This window comes from Schistocerca americana, chromosome 1 (assembly GCF_021461395.2).
Source record: "Schistocerca americana isolate TAMUIC-IGC-003095 chromosome 1, iqSchAmer2.1, whole genome shotgun sequence".
Lineage (NCBI taxonomy): Eukaryota > Metazoa > Arthropoda > Insecta > Orthoptera > Acrididae > Schistocerca > Schistocerca americana.
The window spans coordinates 1,196,184,091-1,196,192,520 of NC_060119.1; the positions used below are offsets into that span (position 1 = coordinate 1,196,184,091).

The following is an 8,430-nucleotide window of genomic DNA, read 5'->3' on the forward strand; positions in this document are numbered from 1 at the left end:
CATTGGTTCCAGTTGAAAATATTGTCTTTTCATCCCCTCTAGAAGTAGCAGAAGTCTGGAAAGGGTATTTTAGAGCATACTCTATAACACGTTCTTAGAATTGCAGAAGTTCTCTAGGGCAAAACAGAGGGTGAGAAAGCTACAACTTATACAGGAACCAACCTGCATTCGTAAGCGTCGACTGGCTTGAAAAGCAAAGAGTGACGAGACGAGAGTGATACAGAGTCCACACATTAAACAGAAACGCCTTTCCGAAAATGAGAAGTATGTTAGCATCTAAGATAAAATTGAGAAGAGTAGAGGCATTGGAATATGCAGTGCTGCTGAAGACCAACAAAGGATGGATGGCTAATTAGTATAACTAATGAAAGATTAATGAATCGAACGGATGGCAAGAAATGCGCGCAATCACATGACTAAACGAATGTAATGGTTGGTATTTCACATCGTGGGGCATCAACTACTACGTAATTTGACGAGGGAAAGAATTATAGTGGATTTAAAGTTGTGAAAGACGGACTAAGGCGTGAATGCAGCAAGCAGGTTCAAATAAATTTAGAGTGCAGTTGTTGCGCTGATGTCATAAGACTGTACAAGACTCACTCGTGAGAGCTGTATCAGAAATTTCTCTGGATAGGAGGGAGAAGGCGGTAGGGGGATGCTATAAAATCAGCCATTTTCCTGGAAATCGCTCTTCATTATTTAAGTACTATAGACTATTTATTTCATTGCGCCAACGGTCAGGAACATCATTGTTGTGCTACAGCGCCGCACTCAGATGCAGCAGCACCAACTCTGGTTGGCTCAATATTCACCAGCGAGGTTAGTTCAGCATCATTCATAAGTGCAGAAGTCTCTAGTCTGGATCAGTGGAAAGAGACCCGAATCCTGCTCCGGAGCCTGTGCCTTCTCCTTCGGCATCACGCTGTATGCCCATAAAAAAAACCACTTGGATATTAATGGTTTTGGCTACCCTCGGTTACTGTAAAAACCGATTGTATGTGTTCTACAGCTATTTTAACAGCTGCTAATACTCCAGGTACTACTTTTTTGAAGTGCACTATTTATACGTCGGTGGAAACAGGCGGTTATTTGCCAACAGTTAAAACAATCAAGTAGCCGTTTACGTGGAAGAAACAATACTGTAACATCTCACAGTTAATTCCGAAACTAACAGCTAAGAAATCAAAGAGAGAAATACTGATGTACTCAGGAGACCGACAATTTGTTGTTCTAAAGAAGTAAACGAATTATGAATAATTAACAGGTTTTTAATTAACCATTCGGTTACTGTCACAGGATGTTGATTTCTTTCACTGTACCTGGTATGCTCTTCAAACTAATATTTATCCCAAAAAATTCGCTTTTAGGTACTTTTAATTTTGGTGCGACGTTCATTCGTTCTCTGAATCATGATAGCTTGTCAATGACGTTTGTGCAAAATACAGATCCCTATAGTTAAATCTCAAAATCTTCTTAGGTAGCGGTTTTGTATTGGAGCTCTTGTAACGTGAATATTTGAAGACTTTTTGGAGTGGGATATGAAGTGCCGAAGTCACTCAGAAGCCTACATGTGTAGTACTCATTAATTTCACAACTGACTTAAATTTCATAAGCTTTAAAAGCGGCATAAATGAAAATAGTCTTAGAATATTGAATGACAGGACTTCCATTAAATGTCATGGACATTAAAATTAGATCTTTCGTTGGTGTGTTTCTTAGATGGATGCAGTATGCTGCATATAGATCTCACTAACCGATATTATTCACAGATCAACGTAGCCCTACATTTCGTTCACGATGATTATCCCGGTCTGAAATTTTAGACGCAAAATCTCATTTGTTTTTGCGTGACGTCCGCACTTGTTGTTTGTTTCCTTATACCGTGTTTGCAAAACTAATATGATACATATGCCTACAGTAATATGCTGCAAACAGCTGCTAATTTTTGACACTAGTTGATAATGCTGTAATTCTAATCTTCTGAAGAAGAGTACTAGCTGCCAGAAGTAAAATCTATTTTTAACAAATGTGCCTCATACTGTACATCTTATTGTTGAATGCCATGTCGTAACATAGACTTTTTTGTCTCGGATTATGAAAAAGATGGAATACATTGAGATAACCTTGCTATCTTACATACGACAGCCTAATCTTCTCCAAACATCAATTCATTCTTCTGCTTATACTTTCTTGCCTCTTTTGTAAGGAATAGCCGTCTATTCTCCCACCCAATACGAAATTCTCTCACCGCAATGAAATTTTTACTCTGCGGCGTAGTGTGCGCTCATATGAAACGTCCTAGCAGATTAAAACTGTGCCGAACCGAGACTCGAAATCGAATCCTTTGCCTGTAGCGGGCGGGACCATGTGAGCTACCCAAGCACGACTCACACCTTGTCCTCACAGCTTCAATTCCTCCAGTACCACGTCTCCTACCTTCCAAACTTCACAGAAGCTCTTTTGCAGACGTTGCATAACTAGCACTCCAGGAAGAAAGGATATTGTGGGGACATGGCTTAGCCACAGCCTGGAGAACGTTTCCAGAGTGAAATTTTCACTGTGCAGCAGCGCTGATATGAAACTTTCTGGAAGATTAGAGCTGTGTGCCGGACCGATATTCCAATTCGGGACCTATGCCTTTTACGGGCATATGCTCTACCATCTGAGCTACTCAAGCCCGACTCGCGAGCCGTCCTCACAGTTTCAATTCCGCCAGTACGTCGTCTCCTACCTTCCAAACTTCACAGAAGCTTTCCTGCAGACAGTTTTAATCTGCCAGTAAGTTCCTTACTCTCACGACAGTCGCATTTACCAGCTTACCTTTCTATTAAGAAGACTCAGTAAAATATTGTACCGGCTGCGAACCACTGACACAGCACAGAGACGTAACTAGGACACAGCTGCGCACAACGACGTGCCTGGTAGGCAGCAATGATGCGTTTTCACGCTCTTCCTGGGACACCGACCAACCATCAGTAAGTTACTGTCGTTCACCCCGCTACCAAGCTATGACACCAGGCCTCAATCAGTGACTTTCCTTCCAGACGTCTCTGCGTGACACAGAATCTCGACGACCTCCGCATGGTCAGCCCCAGACACTTGCATTTAAAACTCCCAGGCCAGACCTCAGCAGTAGCATGATGTCCTACCTGTGCGTCAACCGGCGACGCCACGGCCAATGCACTTGTTGGGCCTCGAACCGCTGTCCTCCATCTGACCGCCCTAGTGCTTGGGCAGCTCAGCTCTCTGCACGTTCACGGAACTACAGTGTTGTAATCCAGCCATCACTGCATCTGTCAAGGTTCATTGGAGGACTCCATCGCCCTGTGCCACAAGGGCGAGACACCGTTTACCGTGTTCACAGCGACATCAGCCGGTGACTCGTCATCAATCTACGGGTAGTTCCGCGAGACTGACACTTAACGCAATGTCGACGGACGGCCTGCACTCCTACTGACACCAAGCTTGGAGGACAGGAAATCTTTAGAAGCTAAGTCGGTGTATTTATCATTCTCGGCAGGATTCAAGTCATGTTGCACCGAACTAGAATGGATCTAAATAAACAGTTCTACAGAGTTTCCTGTAATTAAAATCACTCCACAGTCAGGTTTAGCGAGCATCTACTGACTAAAAGAGGTTGAAACAGAACTTGCTGTCCCGTTCCATATTTTTTCCAGTAAATTCCGTTACAGGAGAACTATAGCCAGAGTGAAACTTCCTGGCAGATGAAAACTGTGCCCCCGACCGAGACTCGAACTTGGGACCTTTGCCTTTCGCGGGCAAGTGCTCTACCAACTGAGCTACCGAAGCACGACTCACGGCCGCTACTCACAGCTTTACTTCTGCCAGTACCTCGTCTCCTACCTTCCAAACTTTACAGAAGCTCTCCTGCGAACCTTGCAGAACTAGCACTCCTGAAAGAAAGGATACTGCGGAGACATGGCTTAGCCACAGCCTGGGGGATGTTTCCAGAATGAGATTTTCACTCTGCAGCGGAGTGTGCGCTGATATGAAACTTCCTGGCAGATTAAAACTGTGCCCCCGACCGAGACTCGAACTCGGGACCTTTGCCTTTCGCGGGCAAGTGCTCTACCAACTGAGCTACCGAAGCACGACTCACGCCCGGTTTTTTTGACTCTGCAGAAGCGAATTCCATGTATGACAAACAGAAGAGCATGGACCAAGTGGTGTCTATTTATTTATTTATTCATTTTATTTCATGTGTGCCACCCTTTCCTTGTACCCTTTCCCGTATGCGACCTTGGACTGTATGACTGAGATAGTATGTGATGTAGCAGAAAGCTCAGGTCAGAGGTCGCAGCATTGCATTTGTAGAGTCGTTCTGTAGTAGGAGAGTGCCAACCCCCTAAACGTGAACAAGTTCAGCAAAGATGGTGGGCATGTCAGGTCAGAGAGATTGCGAAGGCCAGAGGATTGTCTCTGTTAGGTTGGCGAACCATTCCCTCCACCACCTTTCGAACGAAGCAGGTTAGGCGAGGTATCCATCCGGTCGAGCACTTGTTCCTGGGTAGCGGCGCTGGACAGACGTGGAGACACAGCTCTAGTTTTGGTAATGTTAACAGAGGTACTGGACCGTCTAAAATCTGCTCAGTAATGAAGTCCAGATGTTGAAATCAGGTGCGGGATTACCACTAGTCCCCATAATGGAATTCCTTTCCGTAATCCATTCGAATTTCAGTAGAACTTTGCTTTTTTGCATTGGTCACGCCACGCACTATGGACCTTAAGCTCACGTTCATGTTATTGCTCTGTGCCCAACAGAAATCACTCATTCAATGTATTTTAATCTGCTCTTCCATTTACAGTAATATTTTGGGGTTTTTTTTTTTTTTGTTCATTTTCGATATGTTTTCTTTGTGAACTTGCTTTCGCTCCACGTGGTCGGTTGGAGCAACCGCCACATTGATGAATTGTAGTTTTGGTCTGAAAATGTATTGTATACGATGAATAATCGTACGATAGTGGGCTCAGTGTAAAATAGGGAAGGAATAAATTTGTGTGTCCGTATTTTTCTGGATTTCTGTTGGCTACCGAAACTTGGCCACGTGTGTTAAAGAGCACTGAAGTCATGATGTTTCTTGTGCTATTTGATTTGATGGCGATGTTGTGCGATAAGCAATATATGTGGTTTAAACTCGTGCCAGTAGCAAAAGTATCGGGTTGTAATGCCCATTGATTTGATATAGACCTGCGAAACACTCTTCCACCCTGACCTAGTTTTGCTTTTAGTCTCTTTGCTGAACTAGTTCTGAGTCACCTATAGTAATTAAATGTAATAAACATGGGTTTAGGTATAATTGTGTGTCTGTACGAAATTACACTGAAGCCAGGTCTGCGCTCCCCTATCCCATTCCATGATTACGTGGCGAAACTGCACCACGTTGAATAGAGAGACCAGTTTTGATGATATATACTGCAAGAGAAACACGACTAGTTGTCGAAATACGATCTGTACTGAATAAGTATCAGTTATCTCTACCCTTGACTGGTTATTTGTTCTCTCCGTCATAAAGAATAGGTGAAAGTCAGTACCACAGTCGAATTCTGGGTCATGAAAGCAAATAAAAGCTGTATACTGCGTATTAAGCCCTGTACAGGTGCCGTCTGTAGTGGTTAAAAAAATATTGCGTTATCCGTTGCGTTCAAATTTTTACCGGTTGAGTAAATCCTTCCGCTAGAAAATATTAATGCCCGGCAATAACTCGCAAGGGCCAGTAATTTCGTGGACGACGCGACTTTAAAGAACCATTTACTACAGACGGTAGCTAGCAGGAGCTGCAGGACATGACAAAGCGACGGTAATCTTCCTACATAGATAGAGTTTTACCACCACTAGTACTAGAAGGTTACGTTGCAAGGTCAGGAGTAAAAATTTTCCCCCTTTGCCCAGAATCTCAAATACTCTGGCTATCAGGCGCTGGGTCTACGACATCTTAGTCCTTCACGTGGCGAGCAAGGCAAGAAACTGAATTTATTGGAAGAACTGGGAAATATCTAAACATATCTGTATCAAACTTCCGAATCTAATAACTGAACAAGTCTTCTCGAAGCATCAAATGTTTTTTGGATATCATGATAAGTATCTTTAAAGAATGGTTGTCACCTACATTAGATACTGATTATTTAATTTGAGCTTTAGAAATGACTTAGTTACGTTTTAACGGGCCACTTTGTAGACCTTTTCTCGCTAAGGATCCATGGGGCCTTGACACTTGCTTGGCGGTCTAGTTTCCAGCATGACATCGCATGCTCACAGTATACTAAACAGTCCATATCTGTGTCCATGAGCTGTTTCTTCAAGAGTAAATTATCATCGTTACATTTTGTGTTCCTGTTTAGCGTTGCTTCTGGCTTAGCTGCTACATACTGTTACTAAAGCTTTTAGCTGCTTCTTTGTTTCTATTAGTGCCCATTCATATGCAAAAGGTGAATTAGCCTAGCCATTATATGGGTGTATTTTGCACTCGTGAATTTTTCTGCTCTCTGAATATACCTATGTTCCTTCGTTAGGTACCCCTCGCACGATTTAGTAGCTTTCTTTTTCTTACTGTCATTTCCTTTTTTCGGGTTGCTTCTAGGTGATTTACTGAAGCGTTGACAGTGGCTATCTGGATGTTACCTCCCAGTTCTTTGGGACTCTTAATCACGTTTGACGCCTCGGTTAAAAATAAGAAGAGTTGCTCTCTGGCGGTTACCTGCCAGATTTATGAAACTATTAATTACGCTCGACGCCTCTGTTATTTTATTGGTAAGTCCAGCAATGGTTCAGTATTTTAGGAGTCGAAATTTATACGCTTCATCACCCACTGAAATACAAAATAGCCCTCTGTTCCACAGTCCAACGGGTGTATGTTTTCCTCCTGTTATTCTTAATTTACTCATTCATTACTGTCTTTAATAGTGATTACTATTTTTCCCAGTTTGTAATTTCCCCAGTTTGTCTGATGATGCCTAGGACAGACGAGACTGTTTTTTCTGTTCTAGGGTTTCCTGTATCCACGAGCTGATGCTTCTGCTACATCCTTCTCTGGTAGAGAATAACCGCCCACACACAGTTGCACTAGACACCATGTCATAATATCCTCGAAATCCAAAATTCTTCTATATAACTAAAGACTTAGTAGTAAAACGAACTGCATCTTAAAAATGAAAATCCTTTCGTAAACTAAATTGTTGATTTTAGGAAATCATAGTCATGTTGTAAACTGATAATCCTTCGAGATAGTAAAATGTTTTCTGAAGATGAAACGGTTTTCTAGCATATACGAAATAATTGTTCTTCTGAAGTGGGAAATAATCAAACGTGTATAATTCACCAGAAACATTTAAACGAGTTGGAAGTATGGTGTAATCAAAATTTCTGTTCTCTGAACCAACAGAAAAAAGGGGCAAAATGTGCAGAGACGGCAATGAGGCGAGTAGTGGCAAGAGAGGAACTGACAGGGGCAGAGGGACTGAGGTGAGCATGTCTCCTTACAATTCCACTTGTTATATTTAAACCAGACTGTCCATCCTCAGGTACGTAGAAATGTACATATAACAAATACGTGAGCATTAATGTAGAAGAGGCTGAAATGAAAGCTGTCTAAAGTACAGAATATTTCAAAAATATTCACCCAGTTTTACAAGGCTAAAATTTATATATGGATGAAGATTAAAAAATTACACATCGAAACAAAAAGTTTACCTTGGTGCCACTTGTAAGTTTCCCGTTGATGTGGTTACCCTCCGAATGTTCGTTGTGTGTACGTTGTAGGGCAGGTTGACCTTTCGTGAAAGGTAAATTGCAACGAGAACTCCAAAGTTATAACTGCATGCATTTCAGCGACATGATCTTGTAAAATTTGTTAGTTCTTTCGAAAACAAAAATTTTGTAGCAATGCGCTTCAGTAAAAATTTATTCGAAGTATTCGTTTTCGCTCATGTAGAACATGCAGCAGGAATAATCTTGTGGTACCGGATGAATCATCTTGTAACATCCCGTATTATGAAACTTCCTGGCAGATTAAAACTGTGTGCCCGACCGAGACTCGAACTCGGCACCTTTGCCTAGCACACAGTTTTTAATCTGCCAGGAAGTGTCATATCAGCGCACACTCCGCTGCAGAGTGAAAATCTCATTCTGGATCCCGTATTATGTTTGTTACTCAAAACGACGGCTCTTTTATAACTATTACGGAGTGTGATGTTTCTAGTTTATGGACAATATTCCCATATTCAACAACACGTGCTGTACCTGTTTCTACTGCAAGGTATATGTTGGATCGTTGACGCTAATTGCCGTGTTCGAACATCCAACCAAACTGTGCCCGAAGCTCTTCGAAGCAGATGTTAGTCAAACCTTGTGTCCTATCACGTTGTGTTCTTGATTTTGCGTCCTTTGTATCCTCTTGTATCCTTTGGATC

General features: G+C 42.2%; 1 non-coding gene across 1 annotated transcript; it reads right to left on the bottom strand.

Annotated features, from left to right (window-relative positions):
* Positions 1-4,039: 4,039 nt before the first annotated feature.
* On the bottom strand, positions 4,040-4,114 carry Trnas-cga. Its single transcript has one exon. It is a non-coding gene; the product is annotated as a tRNA-Ser (tRNA).
* Between the last annotated feature and the right edge of the window lie 4,316 nt (positions 4,115-8,430).